General features: G+C 45.1%; 1 protein-coding gene across 4 annotated transcripts in view; it reads left to right on the top strand.

The window, feature by feature from the left end:
* Positions 1 to 8,745: 8,745 nt before the first annotated feature.
* Positions 8,746 to 26,651, top strand: part of TCAIM (T cell activation inhibitor, mitochondrial) — a 722,456-nt gene continuing 704,550 nt past the window's right edge. For 2 of the 4 annotated variants that reach the window (XM_069648823.1, XM_069648820.1), the window contains exon 1: positions 8,748 to 8,850. The gene's annotated coding sequence lies outside the window, so the exon portion shown is untranslated. Of the gene's footprint in view, positions 8,851 to 26,651 lie in introns of all 4 variants that reach the window. The other 2 variants (XM_069648822.1, XM_069648827.1) reach the window with 2 other exon arrangements.

The raw sequence follows: 26,651 nt of genomic DNA, 5'->3' as shown, positions 1-26,651 counted from the left end.
GGGCAACATGGTAACCGTGTTTACTCTGGTCCTGACGCACTCGTCTCACTTCAGACCTGGGCACTCCAAGTGTATGAAAATTCGGTGTGAGGGTGCCGTGGACACAGAGCTAGCAGTATACCAAGTTTCAATGGTCTCCTCGAAACGGCGGCGGAGACAGAGCAAAGGTCCTGTATAAGCTGGTCAGCCCACTGATTGGCCCAGGGACACTTCCGAGAAGGCTTACTTGCAGGTTTTGTTGAAGGTGCCCAGAATAGTTGTTCCCACTATTCTAATGGGTCGAAGCATTTTTGCAGACTTTCTAGGACGACCAAATGCACAGGGGTCCCAAGGGACGACAGTGGCACAGTGGCTCAGGGTGCCAAACCTTCGAGCGGTTCACCAGCGGTTCCTCGACTCGGCTTCCTAATTTCAGGAACTTCAGAGATCGACCTGGTATGGGTGTTTGGGGCCTCCTCTTATCCAGAGTCTCCTTTGCGCCAAAGCAAAGAGGACCCAATGTGAGATCTGCTGACAAACACACACTCCATACGTGGACCAATCATGGACCACGGTGGTCCCAGGCATTCACAACACTCCAGACTCTCTGGCACCCAGGATGTGTATTAGGGACAGACACCCCAGCCCACATCCTGGAGGCAAACACAAAAGGCATGCAGAAGCCTGCAAAACCTTGGCGTTTCGCGGGAAACTGCATGACCAAATAAGGACTGACCCGGGTCGGCTCGACCTGGGGAAGTAAAAGGGGCAAGATGGCCAAAGGACAGGACAATGAACCTTGTGGCATGGCCATTTTGGAGCCAGGCCACCTATCTGTGCCAAACGCGGTAATCGCGGTTTAAATGGCAGGAAAGTGTTCAAATGAAATGAAAAGATAAGCTGCCACCAGCCCTGTCCCTGACACAGCTGCACATCTCCTAAAAAGTCCTACAAGAGAATCTAGGTTCTTTGGAAATGACTATGAGACACAAGTGCACTGTACTGTAAAGTACATTGTGTACTTGTTACATGTTGCAGAAAAGTTGCAACATTGGAAAAGGACTAAGGAAAACAAAGTCTCCCAGTACTGACTGTTTTACGGGCATGTCAGTTTCCCCATAAAAAGTGAGCGAAATCCCAGAGGAGTGCAGCAGAAGGCTGTGCTCCCCAGGCAAAGTCAGACTAAGGTGTTTAAACAGCAGCAAAAAGTGGGGGGGGGGGGTTACACAACTGGAGGGACAATTACATATGAAATTAAATCTTTCCTAACAGAAAGACTGCTGTTACAGAAGCAAGTGGCGGACACAGTTGGCCTACAGGAGGAACTAGGATTCCTGATCAATTGGGACAAGTCGGAGACAACCTAGGCTTTGTTGTAGACTCCGTCCAAGCGACCCTCAGCCTACCTTTGGCGAAGGTCAATGCGATCAGGAAAAAGATCAGGGCTTTCATGGCGAAGGACCAGGTCTCGCTCAGGGAATTGGCAAGGTTAGTTGGACGCCTTGTGTCGTCGATTCAGGCGATCTTTCCAGGTCCTCTCCACTATCGGGCTTACACACCTCAAGATTCAGCACCTTCGCAGGAGTCTCTCTTATGAACAAAGAGTACCGTTCTCCTCAGAAGTGAGGACAGAGCTGGCCTGGTGGTATCATCACATGGGGGCCTGGAACGGGAGAACGGTTTTTGGCCACAATGATCCTAACTTGCTAAGGGTCTTTGTCACAGCTCATAGATGAAAATAAGGGAATTCATAAGGTGTCTCTCTCAGTAGTCACAGCTAGTAGAACTCCATCTTTGATTAGTACACCCCTTTGCAACTAATTTTAGTCAAGCGATCGAACTGGTGCTGATATCATGTGGATGTCATGTCCACTGATATAGCTAGTCCCCACTTAAATGTGCAGACAGTATCAACCCTTGTGCCCTCACACAGGCTCTTTATCTGAGCAAGGTGGCTTTCTACTTCTCCCCGCTCCCCCACCCACTCCTCATGACAGGTATTAATCAGCAATCTTGGGAGAGTGCTACTAATATGATATATTGATATTGTTTCAGTCCCTATCAGCGAATACATTCCTCCTTGGTTCCACAAAATATACGTGGACAGCTTGGACTGTCCAACCCTGACTTACACCAGGTGAATGGTGATGGTAACTCGTAGCAGATTTACTAGATATTATTATCCTGTATGCATGCTTATGATACTTATCACACCTTACTGGATTACCCTATGTTTAGATTGTAGATCTCCTAATGGATGTGCACACAAGAAAGCAGGATTGATTGCTCCTGAGGAAGGGAAGTCATCGCGAAATGAGTAGAACTGATTGATGATCATAACTTGCCATTTTTATGTACATGAGAAATATTTTCTTGCGGACTGTGTGATTAAAAGAATACATTTTCTTCTTACCTTAAATGTTATTCATAAAATTCTTGAAACAACAGTGGAATAATTTGCTCTTGTGAATTCTGGTCCCCCTATTGGGCCATCTATAAACTAACTGACACATTCAGAAGAATTGACTGCTATGTAGTATAAATAGGTCATAAAACGCTACCAAAATCCCAGTTTAGGACCTTCTGTACAGCAGGTCCGATAGCACAGCGAGTAGAGCGCTCCCTTTGACATCTGTGCAGAGCTGTAATAACGAGGCGAAGCATACGATGGATTCAGGAGCTTTATTCCGCGGCCCCCAGAGGTCGGACCACAGCAACCGAAAAGAACGGGAAGGTGGGAAAGTTCGGTCAGGATGGGGCTGGAACACTGGGCTCGTGGAAGCGGAATTCCCCGAGCTAGAATAAACATAACATAACATCTCCGCTGTTAGGAAAACAGAATGGGGTGCGGGGGGGGAGAAAGGGGGTTATACATATGGAAACTGTTAAAAATATAAGAAGTCTTGGTTGAAGTTTTGTATGATCTTCCGATTCCTCTTTGATAGTCTGCTGTTGAGGTTTTTCTCAGTGTCCATGTGGGAGCTGTTGTCTTCACGTTGGCTAATTTGAGATGCTCCCGTGGAAGGAGGATTTGACTCTGATGGATTTCCCAATGGTGTGTGCTTGGAGGTACTTGGTCTGTGAACGTCTATTGTTATCTTTACTATGTCGTCTCCTGACCACTTCTTTCCATCATCAAGTGTGACGGATTTGCCGTGACATTGGATGACCTTCTGTGGAGGTCTGAACTTACTTTCGGACTTGGATGTTTTTTTTGGTTCTTTGACGCAGACCCAGTCTCCTGCTTGCACTCGCATTTCTTTTACTGCATTTTTGGAGTCGTAATGTGTTTTGTATTTTGTCTGTTTCTCAATTGTCCTCTTCCGGATTTTATCCATGTCAATCTTCACTTCTCCACCATTCATGAATATCCAAGCTGGTCTTAGACGATTGGTTGCAGCTCTACCACGCATCAGGGTAAATGGCTCGATGTTAGTGTGTGGTGTTGTTCTGTACGCACACAAGGCTTCCTTGAGGGTTTCTCTCCATGGGAGAGTGTTGGCGATGGCCAGCTGTATTATGCTCGTTACAAGTCTGTTCATCCTCTCCACCAATCCATTTGATATAGGATGGTATAGGGATGTTGTTAGATGTTTGATGCATCTGTGCTTGAGGAATTCTTGAAATTCAGACGATATAAACTGGGATCCGTTGTCTGAGACCAGTTCCTTGGGATCCCCTTCTCTGTTGAATATTTCTGTCAGGAATTGTGTTACTTTCTTGGATGACACGTTTGTTTCAGCTATTCCCCATTCAGTCCACTTCGAGGTATAATCTACGAGCACTATTATATATATTTTCTCACTTTCAATGTTCTCGAAGGGGCCAATAATGTCTATAGCAACGTTTGACCAGACTTCCTTGGGTGGTTCTATGATTTGGAGAGGGGTCTTCCTTACAATTTTTGATTTGTCGCTCGAGGCACATGCGACGCAACTTTTTACGGTTTCTTCTGCTTCTTTCCACATGTGCGGCCACCAGTAATTGCTCCTCAGTCTATTTTTCGTCAAACTTCTTCCCAAATGACCTTCATGGGGTAGTTCAAGTAGTTTCTCTCTGAGCATTACAGGTGGAATTAGTTTATCTCCTCTGAATATGTGTTTTTCATTCATACTTATTTCGTCCTTGAACGGTATGAAGTCTGTTAGGATGTGGTTTGGTTTGATCCAGTCATTAATGATGGCTTTTCTCATTTCTTGTTGTTTTGTGTCATTGTTGGTGATGTTCAGCCAATCTTCTTTGGAAATGGCAGGATTGATAGTAGCTATAATGTCTTCCTGAGGTTGATCGGTCTCTTCTTCCTGGTTGATAGAGAGTCTAGAGAGGCAATCTGCTACTCCATTTGATGAGCCGGGAGTGTAGCAGACTTGGAGGTTGTATTGCATGATATCGAGAAACCAACGCCTGATTCTTGGCGAAATGAGGTGTGGTGTCTTAGATTGAAGGATGTTTACTAACGGTTTGTGATCAGTTTTGAGTAGTATAGGTAAGCCCCATATTAAGTTCCTGAAATGTTGTAAAATCCATTTCACCCCCAGGGCTTCTCTCTCTATCGTTGAATTATTTAGTTCAGCGCCTCGCAAGACTCTTGAGGCAAAGCCAATGGTCACAATGTTTCCCTTTTGCTGTTGTTCCACCAAGTCCATATTTGCTGGCATCGACAGAGATGATGGTCTTTGCCTTACAGTCGAACATTGCTAGAGCAGGAGCCTTATTAATGTCGCACTTGACTTCCTCAAACTCCTTCTTACATTGCGAGGACCATACAAACTTGGTGGCTTTCTTTAAGAGGTTCCTCATGTGTTTCGTCTTGTTGGCATAGTCGTTTACAAACTTTGAGTAATATTCGGTCATGCCGAGAAAACTCCTGAGTTGATCCTTATTTTCGGGTTCGGCGATGTTTATTATGACATCCATGAGTTTTTTCTTGGGGCTGATTCCCTCTGCGTTTATGGAGTGGCCAAGATAGGATACTTGGCTGCATTTTATGTTGCACTTTTCCAATTTGAGAGTGAGTCCACTTTTTTGAATTACTTGGAGGACACACATGAGCTTGGCATCATGTTCACTTTCGTTTTCGGCAGATATGAGTATGTCGTCCTGAAAACAGTGGACACCGTCGAGACCTCCAAACAGGTGCGACATTAACCGTTGAAAGACAGCTGCGGCTGATGCGAGGCCAAAAGGCATCCTATTAAACATGAATGCCCCCAGAGGTGTCACAAAGGAAGTGAGATTTTTTGAGTTCTCCTCCAATGCAATCTGATGGTATGCCGACAAGAGGTCGAGGGTGCTGAAGTATTTGGCCGGTTTCATGGTTGCGAGTTCTGATATGTTAGGGAGAGGGTGTCTGTTCACCCATATGTTCTTGTTCAAGTCACGTAGGTCAACACACATCTTTATCGAATTGTCTGGTTTGCCGACAAGGACAATTGGTGCGAGCCACTCGGAACTCTCATTGGGTTGGATGATGTTTTCCTCACAAAGTCGGGTGAGCTCTTTCCTCAAGGCGTCTTTGGTGCCAAAGGGGATTCCACGAACACGATGGGCTACAGGAACGGCGTCCTTCTTCAAAACTATCTTATGTTGAAAGCCTCGGAGGAGTCCCACCTTGTTGTTGAATACCTTTGGAAACATCTTGGCTAAAGTGGACTTTATGTTGGTGGGCTCCAAGCTGGTTGTAGCATCGGTGTCGCTCAGCACACTCAGGACTGGAACTTCTTCTCCAGGGTGGATCTTTATTCGTAAGGCAGCTTGCTCCTCCCAACCAACTACTGAAGAGCCATTTTTGGTCACGAAGAGTTTACAATATGTCTCTCTCTCAAAAAATTTGAGTTTGACCCAGGTATACCCAATTATTTCGATAGGAGTCTTGCCATAACCTGTGGCCTTTATTGGCTTGCAGCGTAGGTCCTGTATCTTCCTAGAGAGAGTTCACAAAAATGTTTGGACATCTACCATTGTATAGGGGGAACCTGTATCTACCATTACTTGAAGCATTGTCCCATCTACATACATGTCGACCCACGGGCCCTTGGCGTCACGTGAGGAAGTGATGGTGAGTATTTGTATTGGAGGGGAGTCTCGGTCGATGAGCAGCATGTTATCGTAACTGGGATCATCTTCTATGTATCTCACCGAGGCAGATCTGATAGATGGGCCTCTATTGTATCTGGGAGGTCTGGTTGTTCTACCCCTGTTACTTTTGCAAACCTTGGCGAAATGTCTGCGGCGGCCACACTTGTAACACTCAGCATTATTTGCGGGACACGTCTTATCAGGGTCTTCGTGTTTGAACCATCCACATCGTTGGCAATGGGCAGGGTCCCTGAAGTCATTGGATGGACCCTTTCCTCTCCTAGAATTGGTTCTTGAGCCTCGGAAGGCTGGAGCCTTCCTGACCAAGGTGAGCGAATTCTCAGTGTTGTCAGCCTCTGGATTGGTTTCAACGGATTTCACCTCAACACAATCCTTTTGGGCGAGTCTCTCCTTCAGGCAGTGGTCACCAAACTCCAAGCTCCTTGCTGTCTCTATGGCTTGGTCCAGGGAGGGATTCTTCATCTGCCATAGTTTCTGCTGAATACGAGGATCCGCTACATTAAGGACAAGCTGGTCCCTCAGATACTCATCGCTGACGCCAGTGAATTCACACGTTGACATCAGTACTCTCAAGGATGCAATGTAAGAGTCGATCGACTCACTCTTTTGTTGCTTCCTGTTAAAGAACTTGCACCTCTCTAGTACAATGTTGGTTTTGTTACCAAAATGTTTGGTGGGCTTGGCTAAGGCCGTGTCGAATTTGTGGTTGTGGTTGCCATCACCTCCAACGTCGTCCGGTTCTGGTAGTGCCCTAAACAGTCTTAGTGCCTCTGCTCCTATGCAGTTCAATAGTGTCGCTTCCTTGAGGTCATCGTTGAATTTGTTGCCCCCAATGGCTCTCAGGTAGATGTGGAACCGATCGATCCATTGTTCCCAGGGAGAGGCTGGTGTCCCAGGGCACGGGAGAAATTCGGCCGGATGGGGAATGTTTTGCATGATGGGAGGTGTGAAGCTGTGTTAAAACTGTGCTGAAAACTATGTTAAGAGGCAGGCTGGGAAGGAAAAAAAATAATTTTTAAAAAATTTCTTTTGATCAAGAATCTGTTTTTTTTTTTTGTGTGTGTCTCTGGATTGCAAAAGTCACTGGGTAAGAGAAGGCGTTATTTGTTGTCTTCTTTTGTGGAATAGTTTTTTTTTTTATCAAGAATCTGGTTTGAGTCTCTGCTCTTGGTTTTTATTAAAAGCAGATGAGGGCTTTTGTGTCGGCAAGGATTTGTTTAGTGGCTGTGGAGGAACGAGAAATGCTCGATAACGTTGTCACTATGACAACACGGACAACAAAATGGCTGCCGTAATGTCACTATGGCAACAGGGACAACAAAATGGCTGCACGTGATGCGCGCTTTGCGGTCCTTTCCTCTTTTTTTTTTTCGTTGGTGCTGCGCGTGGGCGTGATGGCGCGTGACGAGGTGTCTGGTGCCCAAAACCCCAATTGAATCGTACCTTGCTTGCTGGGACAGGGTACCTGCTCTGCGGCTGCGCCGCCCTCTGCCTGGGATCGGGGAGGGGCGCGGCCGCCTGTGTCTGCGCCGCCCTCTACCTGGAATCGGGGAGGGGCGCGGCCGTATGTGTACGGCGGCGGCAACGGAGACCGGACGAGGCTGGCAGCTGAGGCAATCCGCTGCGCTCCGGGGGCCGGTTCACCTTCTCGTCGCCAATGGTAATAACGAGGTGAAGCATACGATGGATTCAGGAGCTTTATTCCGCAGCCCCCAGAGGTCGGACCACATCAACCGAAAAGAACGGGAAGGTGGGAAAGTTCGGTCAGGATGGGGCTGGAACACTGGGCTCGTGGAAGCGGAGTTCCACGAGCTAGAATAAACATAACATTAAAAGAATACATTTTCTTCTTACCTTAAATGTTATTCATAGAATTCTTGAAACAACAGTGGAATAATTTGCTCTTGTGAATTCTGGTCCCCCTATTGGGCCATCTATAAACTAACTGACACATTCAGAAGTATTGACTGCTATGTGGTATAAATAGGTAATAAAACGCTACCAAAATCCCGATTTAGGACCTTCTGTACAGCAGGTCCGATAGCACAGCGAGTAGAGGCTCCCTTTGACATCTGTGCAGAGCCAGCAGTGCGGACGCAGGTTCGAATCCCGGCGGCGCTCAGAGCGCTATATAAATGCTTAATAGCTATTATTATTAGTGACTTAAGTGCGATGTAAGAAGCCCAATTTTAAGCGTACATATCTGCAAACAAGCGGACAAAAACCGCTAAACGCGACATCCAAATATTATAAGCCGCGTTCGGCAAAAACAAGCCCAGAGTCGCTTATAAGCGAACATGTCAACACCATACAAGCACTTTCATTTGCCACGCCCACACAGTCTCCGAAGGTAAGCTCTTCCCCCGACCCACCAATTTACGCTCTCGTTGCGCCTCAGGTACCGTGCTAAATAAAAGTGACTAATGCAGCTATATGCTAAATATAAACTGTACATGGATCAACAAAACATCATCCATGCCACGATGCTTTAAGGAGATGCATGGGCCTGATTAACAATGAAGCACTCACATAATGCTGTACCAAGATGGCCGTCAGGTGAAGACTTGCCACGCAGTCCTCTTTCTATGCTAGCGCGTGGAGCTTTCAAAAGTAACCATTTGTTTACGTTGTTGTCATTGTAGTCCTTCATTTATGCCCATGGCTAGGACTGCCGTTGTTGCTGCTTATCAATAACACGCCAGCTGCCCAGAGCAGGGAGCTGCGCAGGGACAGACGAGCTGCAGAGCAGTGTTTTCTGTGCGACACAGGCAGGTCCAGATTTTTTGTAGAGAGCTGGTTAGGTTTCTAGGCAGTTGCATGGTATTAGATGTTGACAGGCATTTTTCATCATTTTATTGTAAAATACTTTGCGTATTGAATTCCATAAAAGGAAAACTTAAATATGTATAAATATTCACTCTCTTCTTCACTTGGGTCATGCTGCAAGTAAGAGGTACAAAGTTGCTGTACTTTGCTTATAAAATATATTTCCTGTGCTGTTTCGATGCTTAGTCTCATTAATATTGTAGATGTGTATGCTATCCTTACTTGCAGTGGGGCGGGTCTCCGCTGTATTTATTATGTGATGAGCTGGCTCAGTGCCCTCAGCACGCTAAGCCACCGCCAATCTGGAAGCTGCCACCGGCTCAGCCCACTTGCCTGGAGCCTGTGGCTCTCCCCGCCCCAGCCTCCTCCATCCCCTCCCCTTGACTACATCATCAGCACCTCGGAAGATACACTGCATACAAGTAATGATACATTGGTAAACGTGAGAACACAGAAAAAAGTCATCGGAAAAAAGCATATTTCCTAGTAGTTGCATGCAAATGAAAAGACAACTGTTAAGCATTTCAGGATGTGTTTTGCAAAAATAAACTAGATATGTGTTGTGTTTGTTTACTTTATCAAATATACTTTATGCAATGGATTAGACATTGTATAGTCTGTTAAACAAGTTCTAACCCTTTTGTTCCATTTGTATGTTCTCTTTAGTTAGGTTCTGGTTACATTATGATTTCATGTCGTTCTATCTTTATGTGAGATTCCATTAGGAGTCAGTTGGAGCCTGCCTATGAGGGCAGTGCCTGCTGTCGCTTGAGCTCTGACCAAATAAACCCGGTATTGCTCACAACGGCAGAGAACGATTATTTCACATTGGCGACGAGGATCTGTTACCGCAAATCCCCTTCAGTGCCGCCAGCGTTTTCAAAGGACTCGCTCGCTCCGTGGCGTCTCCCTCCCTGCGGGTGCGACAGCTGGCGAGAGAGCAGGAGGGAGGAGGAGGACAGCAGCCCCGCTCCGGGGCGTTCGTCAGGTCAGGAGTTATCGTATCGAAGGGGGTAGGCTACATACGCTGGGGTGCCTGCCACTAGGGCTCCCGCGTGACAAGCCCAATCAAGCTCCGCTCGAGCCTGCTCCCGAGCAGTACCTCACAGACTCACGCGCCCGCTCCCATACGTCGGTATCTATGAAGTGTGCAGTATAAGAATCTTATCCATTCCATTGGATGACCTATCAACCCCTGCACTCCCCATCGTGACGTCGACTCCCTGGCAACCTTGTTTCCACGCCTTGAAGCTGATACTCCCCATTGTGACGTCGACTGCCTGGCAACTTTGTTCCCATGGCTTGGAGCTGCCTGGGGCTTTTATGATGTCAGTTTCTTTTCCGTACAGCACAGAACAAAATGAGAGACACAGCAGCCTGTGATACTTGATAATTGTCTCTACCATTTCAAAACATTTTTTTTTTTTAGACTGTTAGTTCAACGCTTCCCTACAAAGGGAACATCAAGGGTGTAAGTCACAGAAGCCGTGATTTACCACATATTTTATTGGATTGTTTCCTGCATTACACATTTGAATCTGAATTGCTCAGTCTATTCTGCAACCATCTCTTGACTGCAAAAAGGGAATTCGTTTTCACACTTTCCCACTATGGCTGCAACTATACCTCCTCCTGTCTCTTTCCCGAATGAACCGGGCCGTCCCCCTATCAGGTGGGAAAGATGGAAGGATATATTCAAAAATTACCTCGTGGCAATGGGAGGAGACAGGTTTAGTTCAGCACGCAAGAAAGCCCTTTTACTCCAGAATCTTGGTGTGGAAGGTCGCAGAATCTTTGATGGTTTGGCTAGAAATCAGGTACCTGAAGCTGGAGATGCAGATGAATACGCCCTAGCCCTCAAGCAGTTGGAGGGGCATTTCGAACCACGGAAAAACGTCAGTTTTGAAAGACATTAGTTCTTCCAGCGGACACAAGATCAGTCAGAGTCTGTGGAGTCTTATGTTGCCTGCCTGAGATCTTTGAGCTATTCATGCGAATTTGAGCATTTGACTGATTCACTGATTAGGGATCAGTTGGTCAGGCGTACTAACAATATCAGGATTCAGGAGAAACTTCTCACTAAAGATATGAAGTTAGAAGAGGCTGTTGAGTTGGCAAGGAGTATAGAACAGACGTCCCAGTATGTCAAGGAGCTCAGAGTTGACAGGCAGAGCTCAGCAACTGTCTCTGTGTGTGCCTTTGATCAGAAAAAGAGGGCAAACGTTTCTACTAACAGAAGGGGGAATTGGAATGCGAGGAATTCATGCACCAGGTGTGGGAATCCTAAACATGGGGCCAACTACCCGTCTTGTCCGGCCAAGTTTGCAGAGTCCTTCAAGTGCAAGGGTAGAGGCCATTTCGCAAGTGTTTGCAAAGCCACGTCCATAAATCTGCTGGAGCCCAGATTAGAAAGCAGGGCTAGTAGTGAGGAAAGTGTTCGAAGGAATTACAACATCCAAGAAGTGTCGAGCACGCAGGTCCACTCCCAGGCATGTGTTTGAGATTTTGGCTATCCATCTGGGGAGACGAAGGGTCCTGTCAATGTGTTTCATGTTGATGGCTGCGAACCCGTCATGAAAGTTGACACTTGCTCTCCCTGGACCATAATATCACAAGACTCTTTGGTGAATACATTGAGGAAGAGTGCGACAGTACTTTGTCCCACTGACATTAGAGCTGGTGGTTATGGTGAATCTGCAATAGAGATCTTGTGGGAATTTCCTGCGAAAGTACTTTACAAGGAAAGACAATGTTTAGCCAACATCTTAGTAGCCAAGAAAGGTGCTTCCTTGTTAGGTTGGGAGGAGCAAAGAAGTTTGGGAGTTAGGGTGCAAGCAAGTGCCCCCAACCCAGTAACTATTGCAGAAATTGAGGATGTCTGGTCCAAGGACTTTCCTTAGGTGTTTTCTGACAGTTTAGGGAAGCTCAAGGATTTTGAGCAGCACATAAAACTCATGAATGATGCACGACCTGTAGCCCATAAAGTGAGGTAAGTGCCACTGAACATGAGGAGTCAACTTTGAGATGAATTGGATGACCTCATTAGCAAAGGTGTCATCGAACCAGTCATGGCCACAGAATGGTTGTCGGCCATTGTACTAGTGGCCAAGACCAATGGGAAGTTGAGGTTATGCGTGGACCTACGCAGTTTGAATCAGAACATTATCGTTGAGAGACCTCCTCTTCCAAACATTACAGAAACTCTTTCTACACTGAGTGAACCAAAGATATTTTCAGTCATTGACCTCTCAGTGGCTTATCATCAAGTCCCCTTATCTAAAGAATCTCAGCACTTAACTGCTTTCATCACTCCTCAGGGTATATTTAAATACAGTCGCATGCCGTTTGGGCTGGCTTCGGCTGCGTCTGTATTTCAGAGAGTGATGGAGGAAGTTCTTAAGAGTTTGAGAAAGGTCACAGTTTTTCAAGATGACATTTTGGTGTTTGCCAATGATGAAAATGAACACAATGAAATACTGAGAGCTGTTCTGACCAGATTCAGGGAAGCTGGGTTAACTGTTCAAAGGAACACATGTAGAATTGCTGTAAAAGAAGTGGAATATTTAGGCCACAAAATCTCCAGTGATGGTATTTCTCCAAAGAAATCACTTGTTGAAAGTATCAGTAGTGCTCCCAGCCCCAGGACAAAGAGCAATTGCGTTCGTTTATGGAACTGACGGAATACTGCCATAAGTTTGTACATGGTTTTGCCACAATTTCCTCTCCATTGAGGGACTTGCTAAAGAAAGGAGCGAGGTACGATTGGTCGAGTGAGTGTTAAGAGGCCTTTTTAAAGATCAAAGAGTGTATAATACAGGCACCCTCTTTGGGTGGTTTTGTTGCAGGCAGGAAAACTGTGTTGGCTGTAGAAGCAAGCACCCTGGGTCTTGGTGCAGCCTTATCTCAATATGATGGTGGGAAAGTGGAGCACATTATTGCATTTGCCTCTAGTCCGTTAAGGGGAGCGGAGGAAAACTACTCTGTTATGGAGAGAGAGGCGTTGGCGGTTGTGTGGGCTGTTACTCATTTTAAGTTTTACCTTTGGGGTCAGGCTTTTATAGTGAGAACTGATCATAAACCGTTGGTCCAGCTTTTGGGCAGTGTGGAGTGGGCCAAGGGATCTCTCAGGATTTCGAGGTGGATGATAGAATTGTTAGCTTACAATTTCAAAGTGGTGTATATACCTGGCAGGGAGAATGTTGTAGTAGATTGCCTGTCCAGACTACCTGCAAAGAGTAAGGATTCTGGTGAGATGGCTATTGAGCAAGGTATAAGTATTTCGGAAATTGAATATGAAGCTATTGGAAAGGATGAATGGGAAGGTGCTGATGTGGAAGATGCGGTGTTGGCACAAATAAAAACATGGACTAAAACTGAGTGGCCCCACAGAAATTTTATTGAGAAAAAATTTGACAGGTACTACTGCATAAAAGATGAATTAAATCTCTCTGAGGATGGTTCCAAACTTAGGAAGGGCAGTAAAGTTGTTCCTCCGCCCCCCACAATATTAGGTCTCAGTTAGTGGGCATAGCCCATCAAGGACATTTAGGCATGGGTGGCACTAAGACACATCTTCGACAATCCTTTTGGTGGCCAGGAGTCGATGGTGATGTTGAGATGTGTGTAAAGAACTGTAGGGAGTGTGAGAGAAGTGATAAGAGCAAAGTGGTAAGGGAAGCACCCATAAGTCCTGTAAGTGTGCCTAATGAACCTTGGAAAAAATTGCTGTAGATTTGGTGGGACCATTGCAAAATTTAGGTGATGATTTCAAATATTTGGTTGTTCTAGTTGATTACCACTCAAAGTGGATTGAATGGAAGGCGATTCGTGAAGCCACCACTTTGGAAACTATAGGGAGGGTTTCCCTACGGAACTTATCTCAGATAATGGCGTTCAGTTCTGTTCTGATAAAGAAAGAAATATTGTATAAGACATTCTAGGACAGCCCTATACCACCCTAGGGCCAACGGCCTGGTGGAAAGGGCAAACAGGTTCGTGAAGGGTGGTCTACAACTGGCCATGGCTTCGGGTATGAACTGGCAGAAAGTATTGAGAGAAATGATTTGGAATTATTGCACTACTCTGCATACTGTCACAACCATTTCTCCATTCATGTCGCTCAAGGGTAGGCAACCAGGTACGAAGCTATGCCCAGGTTGGTTAAACATGGCAAGGAGTGTCAATGTAGATAGAGAAAAGATCATGACACTCATTAGGGAAGCGCAAAATGAGTATAAGGAGAGGTTTGATGTATATAAGAAAACCAGAAAGGTAAACTGGAAAAAGGGAGATTTGGTATTTGTTAAGAATCCCAGACTTGCTCCCAAATGTCTAGAGAGTAAGTTCATTGGTCCGAAGAAGATTGCTGTGTGAGAGGTAATGTGATCATCATGGAAAGTGGAGAGTGCTGGTCCATGGGTGAATTAGTAAAGTGTAATCAAAATGGTGAGGCAGAGGACTCTAAAACATGTGACAATAACAATGATGATGTGGCAAAGAATAACAATATGGATGCAAATTCAGAGAGGACAAGAAACAAACTTCTCTGGTTGAAGGATTACTATTTGGAGTAAACTCATTAACGATTGTAAGGGAGGAGATGTGTTGGGTTTGTTTACTTTATCAAATATACTTTATGCAATGGATTAGACATTGTATAGTCTGTTAAACAAGTTCTAACCCTTTTGTTCCATTTGTATGTTCTCTTTAGTTAGGTTCTGGTTACATTATGATTTCATGTCGTTCTATCTTTATGTGAGATTCCATTAGGAGTCAGTTGGAGCCTGCCTATGAGGGCAGTGCCTGCTGTCGCTTGAGCTCTGACCAAATAAATCCTGGTATTGCTCACAACGCCTGAGAACAATTATTTCACAATATGTCACCATACGCAAGAAACTATTCCTTGTATGTATCTCTCATTGCATTCTACTACGTATAGTTATGCAACTACACATCTGCCTAGTAGCCCCATGTTATTTGGGCACCTTCAACCAGTGCTCCCTTTAGTAGCCAACAGCCTGTGTGTTTAGGATTTGGTTTATTAGTTGTGTCTATCAAAACTGATGCATTGAGTACAGTTAGGGAGAAATGGCATATGAGGAGGAACACCAAGCTGGTAGGTGTTGTGTAGTAGCCTGGAAGGAAACTCTGCCATATTCAGAGACACAGGTACAATTAAGGCATCGCAAAGTATAATTATTTTATTTTATTTGCTTTATTTCAAGCCTTACAAAAAGAGAAAACACCTTTAAAATTCTTCATCAAGTCCACTAGTAATTCCCTCCCTCCTTTAAAATTAGCATATATCAAAAAAGAATAAACAAACCAAATACATAGGGGCCATCCCAAACTGAAACTTCATAGTGGCTAGCATCATAGAAGTGTTTTCACCCCCCGAAATAAACATGTCCCACCACTCTTGAGATGTTAGAGATTTACAGCCTTCAGTTGACTTGTTCGTATAGAGCCTTCTTTCATCCTTCAACATTTTGACATTCTGTCAGTGGGTGCCTTGATGATTCTATTATCGTTTGATCATTGCAATTTCTACAGGATGAGTAAGTTAGGGGGATCTGTCACCTATAACTCAGCACCTCCCTGGTAAGCATAATATTCATTCTTAATCTCATAAAGAGTCTCCTATAGTGTTTGCTGCTAAATTGTGACAGCTATTTAGGGAGGCTATTAAGAGGTCTTCCTTCTTGTTCCAAATGTAGGGCCAATTAATATGAACTTCTCCTATGGAGTGTGTTAAACTAATCCAGCCTCTTAAACTGAATTTTCATTTTGTCCGGATTGGATAAGACCTCCTCTGTTAAGTCTAGTTCACCCAACAGATCTCTACAGCCGGCTTTCCACACGTCCACTATATAATCTGGGCCCATAAACACTCCTTTGTTCAAAATTACAAACGGGCAGATCTTTTCCTCAGTCACACACTAGAGTATAAGCTCAAAGAAGAACGCCAACATATCATCGATCTGAGTGATTGATTGCAAACCCAATTCAAATTGGACAAAGGAAATTAGTAGAGATTGTGGAAGCACCAACACCTTCCTCCAATTGATCCCAAATTGTCTATTGAAATAGGGGAGGACCTTCTGCATCATTTATCAGTATTGGCGCCACCTTCAATTTATAGAAGGCGACCAGGGGTTGAATTGTGAATTTAGCAAACTTATTATCGATCTTCATTGTCTGTGCAGCCAGTCTCAAACATTTTAATTTCAGGGCGTCCACCCAATTCTTTTCAATTAAACTATCATTAAACAAGACCCCCATGTAAGGCATGACATCAACTCTGCCTATTTTCCCAGAGTTTATTACCCAGCTGAATTTTAACTGTTTCATAATTCCTGATTTGGGTAGAAATCATGATCTTAATTATTTTAGTGGTCAACCCTCAAGCTGTTTTCAGCCAGGTAGATCTGCAGTTACTTTAAGCGCCTTTGTAAGCCTATCAGTGTGTAGTCATCAAGACTAGATCGTCAGCGTAGACGACCCATGAGAATGAGCGGTTATACATCTTAGGAGGAAAAGCAGCTACTTCTTTCTGGCTCTTTTCCAAATCAGCTAGAAACAGGTTAATCAATTCTGCCGCTAAAGGGCAGCCTTGTTTAAGTCCTGTTGCATAGGTGCTCCAAGCCACCTGGTTTCAAGCGCCAGACTGACGAACCAAGAGAGAGCCAGCAGATGATGCAGTAGAGAGCTTACTCGTTTGCTTGATATTTTGCGCACCGGTCCTCAGCACCAGTGCGAGCAGCAGCAAAACCGCTGCGGACACCGTTGACTACTAGGACTTCAACCAGAACCCCAACCAGCAAAAATGACTTTACATACCTTGGGGGAAGATCAGCCCCCCCTAACACAAACTTGGACTCTGTAGTGGAGGGGCTTAACCCTCAATTTGAAAGTTTCTCTGTACGTGATGAATAACTGGTGGAGAAAACTGGGCCACACAACCAACCAGAGGATGGGATGAGGGGGGGTCAAAAGAGACCCTTGGTTACAGGACATTGTTGGTTGTTACGGTGATGTCAGAGTAGGAGGATGTGGCAGACCAAGAGACCAGCAGGAGGAAGGACTTGGTGAATGAGAGCATTGAGGCAAATAGTAAAGCAGGTGAGGTATTGATTGGTGAGTGCAAGTTGTACTGCGTTGTACTACATGCTGTTTTGAGATATGGGCGGAAAAGTGCAGCTGCTGGAATGCTATTTGCAATAATTCTACCGGCATCCCTATCTTTACTGTTTTGTCATGTCTCCAAAGGAGGTCTGTGGGTGACTGTGTGCATCCCTGTTTTGCCCTAAGTTCTTGTTCTGACTTTGGTGCTTTCTTTTGGAGGTCTATTATCTGTGTTATCCGTTTTCATTGGGTTCTTTGATTCTGCCTTTTAACAGGTATTCTGTTACGCTGCTTGTTTTGCAGCGGCTTCTGCCGCCGCGTTCCCTAGTGAGATTTCATCACTATTATTGGTGTGGGCTTGGTATTTTATGAGTGCTAGCACTGATGGTTTTGCAAGTTCTTCAATCAGTTCATTTAATAATTTTGCATGCTGTATGGGGGATCCATCCGCCCTCCGGAACCCTCTTCTCCACCTAGACAGTCCAGCATGTACCATGGTAGTTACATATGCTGAATCGGAATATATTGTTACTGCACACCTTTCGCCGCATGGAGCGCTTCATTTAATGCTACCAATTCTGCTGCTTGGGCTGAATAATGCATGGGCAATCCTTTCTGCACTAGTACTTCACATTCTCCTTCCTCCAACCTTACTACTGCTGCCTGAACATGCTTTTCCCCAGTTTCTGGGCAAATGGATGCTGACCCATTTACAAAGTACACCTCTCCCTCACTCAGTGCATTTTTACTCACTTTGGGAATGTCGTCTCCTTCCCTCATAAGTGGCACAATCATGTGTTTGTATATCCTCACTTGTGCATGGCTCTGTGAGAAATGTAGCTGGGTTGACCGTTTGGAACGTATCACATGGATGTTTGGGCTTGAGATGATAATTTCATAGGCTGTAGCCCTCTTTGTCGTGAGCGTGGATTTGTGTCATGACCCTTGCCCCTGGCCCTCACTGGCAAGTCAGCCTTCCAGTTAGGGCCAGGTCAAAGGCCTTAAAACCTCATCCAAGACTCTTTTAGAGTCTCATAACAGGCTCATAACCATCATGAAGACCAACATTAGAATGGGACTATTTACTTGGGACTATTCAACTTGGGAGGTGGGGGGGTCAGCCAACATGGAGGCACAGACATAGCTCAGTTACAAGGAACTTAGCTATGCAGTCTAGTCTTTTGGGTGTGGCAGGCCTGGGACTACTTTACCTGGACTACTTCGGGTGTGGCAAGCCTGGGACTAATTTACCTGGACTTCTTTACCTGAGACTATTTAAACCACACCCAAACAGCAGAACATGCTTTGTGTTATTCTGCTGTGGGCAGCGTAACGCTCCCCGTGTCCAGTTCTTTGATACCAGTTTACCTGGAACCAAGTACCTGCAGAGAGAGAAAGAACACTACGAAACTTACCTGGAACAGTATCCTGACTTCAATCCATCGCCGACTTCCTTTCCACTCACCTGAAGGTACGAACTCCATCATCCGGCACTGCATGCATCCTGGAATACCATAACCTGGAAAGAAGAGAAAGAAAGACAGCATTAGTAAGCGTTTACTCACGTTTCCTCCCGAATGAAGAAAGCCACACAATTCTTACCTGGGTAGTCATCTCCTGGTCAGTAACATTGCTGGAGCATTACGGTGCTCAGCGAGGAACATCGCAACCTGCAAGGAGAGAAAAGACACAGGTTAGCAATATAAAAGGAGAAACAGCGCCGTGCACCGCGCATTACTCACCGGACAGCATCGTGCTTTCGCCTACCGGCCCATGCTCAACTTCAAACTGCATGACAACACCAAAATACCTTTCCATACCTAAAAGGAAAGAAGCTAGACATTATTGTTCGAACTAAGAGGAACATAAGCACTGCATATGAAGACTGTAAAGCAGCAAACCTACAGAGTCGCAGCAGGCCTGGATTCCCACAGGGGGGCTTGCACAAGTGAAGTAAGTTGGTCGTTGCTCGCACCCCACATCTACATGCCCCTGCCACGAGGAGCAGGACAGAGAATCCACCTTTTACAATATTAAGGTGAGGAGAGGGCCCAAGGGGGAGGAAGGAGTTGAGGCCAAGGGAGGTGGGAAAACATAAAGACAATCTTGTATTGAATCCAGCTCTCCTATATTGCAGACCCATCTTTAACCAGAGGCCTTACCAAGGGACCGGGAGAGGGTTTGAGAGTGCAAATCATCCAACCAGGGCTGGGTGGCGTCCCCGTGGATACCAGGTGAGCGTAACAATTTGGACTGTTCAAGGAGCATCCCATCACAATTGTGCCACTTTTTTCAATGGCGAAGACAGCGTCTTCAAGAGCCTGTTCACAAGCGAAGTGGCCCTGCATCACTGAGTCAAGTGTACCTCTGTAGTATGCCAGTGGTTTGTGGCTCAAGGATGTTTTTTGTGTCAGTACTGCAGTCATCAGTGTTCCATCGGAATGTGAAAACAGGAGATTCCCGCTCATAGTCAGGTGTGGCTAGCACAGGGGCTGTGCATATCAGTTCTTTTAATGTTGTGTAGGCAGTGCGCATTTCAGGTGTCTGTGTGATTACAGTGTTATCTTTTTGTGCTTCTTTTAATCCCGGTAGTAAGGGTCATGTGTATACGGCATAGTCTAATATCCATGCCCTGCAATAGTTACATATGTGTTGGGCCTTGCTGCTTCTCACACTGTTGCGGCTCTGTCAGGTATTGTTCTCTTGCCATCTTTCGAGATCAATTGAGACAGGTACATTACCTCTTCTAGGCAATACTGAAGTTTGTTTTTATCCACCTTGTACCCCTTATGGGCCAGTAATGTAAGCAAAGTGACAGTCTGTCCTGCATTTTTCTTCCCCCTCACTGCATATCAGGTCATCATCAACGTATTGAATGATGGTGCTTTGATCATCAATATTGGCGAGGTCTTTGTGCAATATTCTGTTAAAGATGCTTGGGCTTTCGTAGTACCCCTGGGGCAGCCGACAATGCTCGTATCTTTTCCCCCCAGGGTAAATGCTGTTATATATTGAGAGTCTGGATGAAGGGGTACTGAGAAAAAGGCGTTTTTCAGGTCCACCACATTGAAGTGTGTGGCCTGTTTTAGGATACTGCACAAAGTCTATGATGGGTTTGGAATGAGGAGGAACTCTTTCTAGACAATGTCATAAAGTAGGCGGAGGTCATGCACCAACAACCCCCTTTTTGCTTTCTTATCAGATAAATTGCGGTATTGCATGGGGAATTGGAGGGGACAATGATGCCATGTTGTAGTAATGCGTGTATTGTGTCTTTTATCCCCTCCTCTGCTTCCCTGGACAAAGGGTACTGTCTTACTCTGGGTAATACTGCTCCAGATTTGAGTTTTATTTTTATTGGGTTCTCTTCTCTCAATAACCCTACATCATGGAGGTTTGTGGCACTAGCTGTAAGTCCTCATTGCAAAAAGATGGCGGTGCACTGACAATGGCCATGAGGGGTTTCTTTACTCGTCTGTTTTTATTAAATGAGCACCATTGAAATATTATGAATGGACCAAATCAGGACTACAGAAATATTAAGCATAAATGAGAAGTAGGGGATTGAACAAGCTGTACTGAAATACTGAAGAAAAAGCAATCATAATTTACCAATAAATCTATTGATTTGGTGCAACAAAACAGGATTCTCATTCTTTGTTTTCTAATTTGTATCATTATGTCACAAGGCTTGCATATTTCCATTATTATTTCCCCGTCAGTGTCACTGTCATTGAACAGCTCTTCATGAGTTAATTCACGTAATGGTGTGCCGATCGCCGCATTACGTTTTCCTGAAACCTGCACCCCTTGCAAATTAAGAGACAAACAGTACCAGGCAATATCTCAGGGGTGGCTACTGGGCGGCAAACAATATCAGAGGGTACTCTCCACTCTTTTCGTGTGATTTCTGGCACCACTATTGCTAGCACTTGTATGCCATAAATAAACATGTCTGCGTTTGTTGGTGTCCCTCTGATAGCTCTCTCCTTAGCTATTGTCTGTATTAATAACATTGCTCTGATGGAGCACATGCCAGGGGTGGAGCATACTATTCCTCTGTCAGTAAATGCAATGGTCATGTTAAGCCTACTGAGCAAGTCTCATCCCAACAGATTTACGGATGAGTTCTCATGATAAAGGAGGGGTGCTTGCACTGTTTTTCCCCCTATCTTAACATCTAAATCTTCTGTGTAATGAACCGTGACCACAGCCCCAGAGAATCCGTGCCAGATAGCGGAAATTTGCCTTCACATAGACATGATTTCTCCACTCCCGAGTACACCATAAAGATGAACTGCTTGTTCCCTATCTCTGCCCCCCCACCAGTGGTTCCTCGTCTGGACGTAAGGTAGTCGATAGGACTGGACACGCAAGTGCTCTCTGTGGGCTTTCCTTGTCTGAGTGAGTGTTCGTTCCGGGGCAAGAAAAAACACTGTCGCTCAATACACATGTTCCTTGATAAGGTGCTGGTGCACTGTTGGCAGTGGTGACAAATGGGTTTGCATGCGTATGCGCCACTTGGTTCTGACAGGTGGGGCGGGACTGCATGCAGTGTGGTGGGTGTCTGAATGTATTGCATCCAGGTATGCGTCTACTGTCGGGCTGCTATTCTTGTTCCTGACCGCCCATGGGTAAACCATACGGGCTACCCGGGTGTGTGTGGCTGTACTGTTGTTCATTTCTGTATCTCTGATTATTTTGGTAATTGGTCACAAGTCGGACGCAACATTCCCTTGCAAAATGACACCACCTCCTGCATGACCAACATGGTTCAGGTCCACCCCCCACTGGGTCCCTGTCCTCCATATCCCCCTCGTACTCCCCATTATCATCTGTACCCACCTCTACCTCTTGCCGGTCTTCCTTGCCATTGGGTCCCATGTACCGTTCCTCTCCACCCCATTGCTCCTGGCCATTGTCTACCCATGCAGCTTCCATCCTAGTCTGTAGCTTGAGCGGACCCTCCCCTTCTCCTTGCCGTTCTGAGGTCGGCGCTGCAGTTACCGCTGCAACCTTCTCTAGCCTGCTAGAGAAGGTTGCAGCTAATCTCCTCTGAGCTATTTCTTTTTCTTTCTTTGATCCTACTGCAGTGGTGTACTATGATGCTTTGTATTACTGGCCACCCCTTGGCTTCTATCCCAGCTATTTTATCAAGGGTCTTCTGCAGCTCCTTCGGGAGGCCTCTTTTAATAATAAAATAGAACAGGGAGGTGGATTGGTCCCAGGCCGTGCCCGACTCCGCCTGCCACATTTTTTGCACCTGAAGAATGAACTGCGCAGCATCTTTCTCGTCCCCCATAGTGCATTTCAGTACAGAGTGTAAATCTGGGGTGTCGGGGAAGGTCCTCCGCAGTGCATCCCATACTAGCGCCCTTACATTGTTGAAGGATGCCCCATCATGCATGTAATTTCCCATGGTGACTCCCGGGAACCCGGCGTTCACCCACACTGAGTCTGCTTGTTCACCTATGGCTGAAATCAAAAGGCTTTTTAATATCTCTTATTGCTAATGGGACCCCTGCTGTGTTCTTTTCAAATGCATATATCCATTTTCCCCCTGAAAGTGGTGGAAGTGCTTTGAAGAGGCCATCAGTGTGCAAGGCACATAATGCACCTTTGTAGATGAGGGGCTTCTGTAGTTTCGATCTCACCTTTCCCTTACCTTTGCTCCTTTCTTTTTTGCCAGTGCTATTCTCCCTAACCTGTTTCGGAGCCTTCCCTCCCATCCATCTTCCACGTTACTTGTGGCGTTGCCCACTGGATCTGCTGTATCCCTCCTACCGCTCCTTCGTCGGACTCATCACAGTCACTCCAACATTCTTCCTCCCTCTCGGAAGCCACTGTATCGTATCTCACGCTTCCTACCTCACCTTCTCGTTCCACCAGGACGGTTTTAATTGGGGCGCTATCTATTCGAAACAGGAAATCCCTGGATTTCCATTAATCTTCTGGCAGTACAGAGGAGCTTTTTAATATGGGTTGTAACAACGGTTGCCCTCCCCCTGGTAGTGTCAGTGTTTCACAGAATGTTCGTAATCGGACTAGTTCTGCTTGGGTGGATGTTAACTCTATTTCTAAATCTTAAGTGGTGGGCCCTGCAGGGGCGATAGTTGTGTTTGATGGAACATATGGGGGAGGTGGTGCAGTGACCAGTGTTACGGGCACACTTGTCCCTGGCACGTACATTGGGTCAGCATACCCTTCTGCAGGATTTGTAAGTAATGGGTAGATTTTATTAGGTTACTCCCTTTCTTCCCCCTTACCTCCTTCGTCGTTTGGCTTGGCTGTGGGCTCTACTTCCTTTTCCTAACACCCTCCACAAATCCAACACTTCTCGTCTATTTTGGAGTTGCTTCCCTTTTTACTTTGTCATTAAGTAAGCTGCTACATGGTCCAATATCCCTTTGTCAAAAAACCCTTCTTCTGGCCAGATATGAGGTGACCCCTCCCCCTTTATCTCCATCACCCACTGCCCATGATATTTCTTTATTCGATCACTGTATAAGGGGAGGTGCTTACAAATGTGTGAAAGTGGTGTTTCTAGACCCATAATTGCCAAGGGGCCTTCTCTTTCTGCCCTACTTCCTCTCTATCATGACACTTTTAACCTCTAACGTATCAATCACAGTTTTCCACTTTTTACTTTAAATACATAAAACATGGAACATTAAAAATGTTAACACAACCAACCAACTAATATATCGACAACACCAGACAGAGAACATAAAACACAGTACACTAAACCCTTATATCTCCAATCCCCTTTGTTATGCAACCTTGGGTCCTTTTCTCGCACACTCAACACTCTCATCACCTCTGTCCCTCCTCGACTTACCTCCAAAACAATTTATAGAATAGTAAAGATAATAATCTCTATTTCCTGAGCATACTAAATATGAGGTTCCTACTTTTATTCCTTTTCCTCACTTAATTCCAGCAATGGTCGGGACAGTGCTTCGCGGTGCCTCCTTCCACCCCCTTTTGGAGCAAGATTTCTGTATCTCCTCTTATTTTTTCACCATACTCTCTTATAAAAACCTAATGGCCATAAAAAAAGAAAAGCGCTTTGTTTTCAACAACCACTCCTTCAATCACTCTTGACCCAATCCTTGCGTGTTCCCCTTAATTAATCTGCTCCATACCTTCCCCTTTCCCTCCTTTACTTCCCCTTGCAGTCAGTACTCACGTGCCCGTGGTATTCCAAGAGCCTCCATTTGCGGTCTATCCACAGGTGGGGGCCTCCCCGTCGTGGCCCTGCCCGGCCCCGGTGATCAGTTTCGTATTTGCAAAGCCGGGACCCACAAAACCTTCCTCGCTGCGTACGCTTTTTGTGTTTGGGACTGGTCAGCCGTAGGTGGGGGTCGGCCCTTTTGGGGAATCCCTGGATCTCACCGCAGTACGGGGGATGTCGAGGAATATCACGTCGGACGGTCACCAAATGAATGCGCCCATTCCCTGACACAATATCCAAAACATCAGATAATGGACACACCCCACTAGGGAATGAGACCAGGAAATAGATTGCAAGTAGAACAAAGTTTTATTTAAGATAAATTGTGCATGCAGAGAACTCTGCTGCCCGCAGTGCGCTCTTCCATACATTACAAGGGCAACACATTATAAGACACAAATGCGTCACTGATGACGCCTAGCTATAGTCACATAATTCTACAACACCATTGGTAAGACGCATTAGTAAAGTATACATATGTAGTTGCTGGCCATGTTGGATTGGCGGTTGCTTGGGTGTCACTCCCTCAGAACGTGGGTAAGCTGGGCTCATCTCCATGGGGTGAAGGTCATGTCGGCAAAGTGATACTTTTTCCCTGACTGTCTAAGCTAGAATAACAGACTCTGAGGGCATGCGACAAATGACCATCATAAATGTTGGCTTAAATAGGGATACTTTCTTCACTAACAGGTTATATATCTACATTGTACCCTTTGCACCTTGGCATCCGTAAACCCAGTGCCCCAACCCAGGTGCCCAAATGGGAGGTCCTTGATCTACCTGATGCCTCATGATACAGACAGACATGTGTTAGCTTTGGAAGAATATATCGGTGTCTGGGATTTAGGGCTAGGGCAGGTGTTCTTCTCTTGGTCACTGGAAAGGTCAGATGTGTTTCTGTATCAAGAGTAGAGGGAACTACAGAAAATGGACCTTGGCGAAATGAGATCGGAACATTTGTTACAGATGACAACACCAACTCTTGTCAAAAATATATATTTATTTATATGTAACCTTCAAAACTTTTCATTGTTCTCAACATCCACATTTATAAACCACCATTCATTCCATCATTCATTCACACTCTCACTGCGTATATACATTTTCCACAACTAGGGTACTGTATCCACCTAGAAACATTTATATTTACATGAATCACAACACATCTATTGTAATTTCAGTAAGTGTTAATACACAAAATCAAATAGCATCCTGCTTGTTTGATATAACTCGACATATGTTTCGGTCGTCGAAAAATGGGCTCCTAATTTGGGCCAGTCGATACAGGCGACCAGACGGACGATTAAATTGCAACCACTCCGAAATGTCAATAAGATGGGGATGTCATCAAACATCAATCTATAAATAAACAATATACAATTCATCAAAATTCCAATCTCTTATTTGTGTAGACACAGATACATATTTTGTGTATATCTCAATTAATGTGTATACGAATTGACACTCGCCCCCACACACAATAATGGAGTCACGTGTCAACAATGGAGTTTATCCTACAGTGGGGATAGATTACTCTGCACCTAGACTGCAGCAGAAAAGAGGGACAAGGCATTTCAATCAGCCTCCCTCGTAAACAAAATCGAGGCATAGCAATATTATGTTTATTGATAGGTGCTCTTAGGACACACTATCTTGATGAATAATTCAGGTATGGGGGTGTCTTGCATATGAATCGCATCTTCCAGATTTGTACATCTCAGGAAAGAACGTCCTTAATCGTCCCTAGGATGCAACACAAAGAATGTGTACGAGAGCCTATCTGTTACGAAAGGTCACATGTTCTGGTGGATAACCACCCGTCTCGTTACCTCACCTCGTATATTTAAATCGGATGGTTTATTCTGTTTCCTCTGATAATTCACTCACTCTTCACTGGCTCCTGTCCATGTTCCTCCAAGGATATACAGGACAACGTCACACTACTGCATCAGCCCGTTCAAATGCATATTGTAAGTGACTTCAATCCAGCAATCCAACTAAGTCAATGCCTAGTTTGGGATGCCCAATGGAAGCCCTTATTTATATATTTCTATGTCAAGTTCTTAAATCTGGATGATGAACCCTTATATAACGCCCCTCTCTTTGAATCCCCCTGACCTCACTGAGCCAAGAAGTAGGTTTGTTTTGCAAATTAAAAGATTTATTTGAAGAATTAAACAATATATATATATATATATCACACGTTTATGAATAAATTAATATTTGATAGCACACTTATGAATATAATAGTGATCAACAATGGGTAATATTACAATAGCACACTCTCTTTAATCAATGAGGAGTTGGTATAGAAAGGATAAGGTAGCAGAGAATACTTTTATGATTTCAAGGAAATGCAAGGTATGAAAGAATGCAACACAGAAATATA

The sequence above is a fragment of the Ambystoma mexicanum genome, chromosome 2q, assembly GCF_040938575.1.
Source record: "Ambystoma mexicanum isolate Mex_15411 chromosome 2q, UKY_AmexF1_1, whole genome shotgun sequence".
Lineage (NCBI taxonomy): Eukaryota > Metazoa > Chordata > Amphibia > Caudata > Ambystomatidae > Ambystoma > Ambystoma mexicanum.
This window is presented reverse-complemented; position numbering and strand designations above follow the sequence as displayed.